The sequence below is a fragment of the Rhamphochromis sp. 'chilingali' genome, assembly GCF_963969265.1.
Source record: "Rhamphochromis sp. 'chilingali' genome assembly, chromosome: 7".
NCBI lineage: Eukaryota > Metazoa > Chordata > Actinopteri > Cichliformes > Cichlidae > Rhamphochromis > Rhamphochromis sp. 'chilingali'.
The window spans coordinates 23,971,967-23,973,786 of record NC_137934.1 but is presented as its reverse complement, the minus strand read 5'-3'; the positions used below and the strand labels follow the sequence as shown (position 1 = coordinate 23,973,786).

Below are 1,820 nucleotides of genomic sequence, written 5' to 3'. Positions count from 1 at the left end.
ATAGATAAATCATGTTTTATCTTGTTGTTTAGTAGAGACACATTAAAACAGAACAGACTACAGCAGGAACATCAGACCTGTTTTACATAGTGGCATACGTCCACTGCACTTTGACCTTAAACTGGACTGTGAGACTCCCAAGCTCATTATTATTTAAACATACAGGTGCTGAATGTCGCACTGACTGTTTCCAGCCTGCACTCAGTTATTATACAGACACATGAAAACTGAAACTGCTTCTTATTCTTATTCTGAACAGTCTTCTTGCTGCAGCTGACTTTCTCCAAATGTTTTTAAAAATGATTTTTATGAAGATCCTGTCAGTCTGGATCATTAGTTGTTTTTTCATTCGTAAAGAGTGAGCCGATGAGATGTTGGTAAATAGAAGCAGGATTTAAAATCTGCTCTCGGTCGGTGTGAAGTGTCAGCTCCGTGTGTTTTATTTAAAAGGCTTAAAGAACCTCTGTGGGCCTGCATGCTGGCGCCTTCCGCATTAAACAGGTTTTCTCTTTTTTCTGCTGCCAGCTTTTTCCATTTTCTCCTCGCCAGCTGGTCAGGGGTCTCCCGCTGCCCACCAGGCCCACAGCTCACTTCCTTCTTTCTCCAGCACCTGTTCCTATTTGGCAGGCCGGGCGGGATGCTGGAAGCTTGGAGATGAGCCATCTGCTGCCCAACTCTACCGTTTTACCCCCGATCCCTCGTGTCTCTGCACGCAGCCATGAGGTTTTCTCTCCGCCTTTTTCACAGCACTGCTGAGACGAAGCTGAAGCATAAATCAGTGTTTAGCTGAAGCAAGAAGCTGCAAGTACGATGCTGAAATCACGACAGCAGAGCTCATTTACCTCATGCAGATGGAGCCACGCTCGTCTTCCATCTCTGAGGCTGAAAGTTAGTCTGAAGTCAAATCACAGGATTGTTTTATAAACATGTTTAACGCTCAGTGGACATTTCCTGCTTCTCCTTATTTTCTGTCATATGTGAGTCGTTCCACAGAAAAATCACTGACCTTCCACAACCAGCTGACCCCGAAAGAAGATGGTCCTAGAATTTAAGCGCAGCTTAAAGAAGACCTTTAATATTCTCTGTACTGTTCTGAGCAGCCATTAATTCAACAATGTGAGCCTTCAAAATTTACCCAGAATGCACGTCTAAGATGAATCATTGAGCACACAGCTTGGCTGATGTTGACTCCTCACAGGTTTCCTCTGCTTCAGCACATCCAGCTCATAAACATTGGGTGCTCCTCAGCAGGCTTCCAGAACCTGCCCAATCAAAGAGAATGGAGGTGATCCGAGGCCCAGTATCAGATAAAGAAGGATTATTATTAACTGGTGCATTAGAAACAAACACAGAAACGAATTACAGACTGCTGTAATGTGATGTTCTCTGTTTTGGTCAGGGAAAAGTGAAGGTAATAAAGGAAGGAGGACTAATCGACCCCAGACGATCATAAAGAGCCGAAAGAAACAAAAACAGGAGGTAAAATTAAAAAAAAAAGGAGCATTTTAAATTCCGGATTTAACATGGAGCCAATGAAGAGAAGCGAGTATAGGAGAAATATGCTCTCTCTTTCTAGTCTTCTTTAAAAACTTCCTGTTTTCAGTGGTGAAACAACATTTCCTCTCGAGCTTACGGGTTATCTGCTCTAAGCTGCACGTTAGAGAGTTATATAAGCCACGTACGTAAGGCTCTCTTTTTCACAGGAGCTACAGTATTAACTCATTCACTGCCATTGATGTCTATAGCCGTCAATTGCAGTGAATGAGTTAAGAGTCATACACAGTAAATATGAACCACTATTGTCGAGGATAGGCGTAGCT

The 1,820-nt window shown here is 43.0% G+C and overlaps 1 long non-coding RNA gene across 1 annotated transcript; it reads right to left on the bottom strand.

Moving 5' to 3' along the window:
- Window positions 1-615: 615 nt before the first annotated feature.
- Window positions 616-1,150, bottom strand: LOC308399894. The gene is made up of 3 exons (XR_013972267.1): window positions 1,007-1,150; window positions 843-894; window positions 616-763 (listed from the first exon to the last, which is right to left on the bottom strand). It is a non-coding gene; the product is annotated as an uncharacterized lncRNA (long non-coding RNA).
- Window positions 1,151-1,820: the final 670 nt, after the last annotated feature.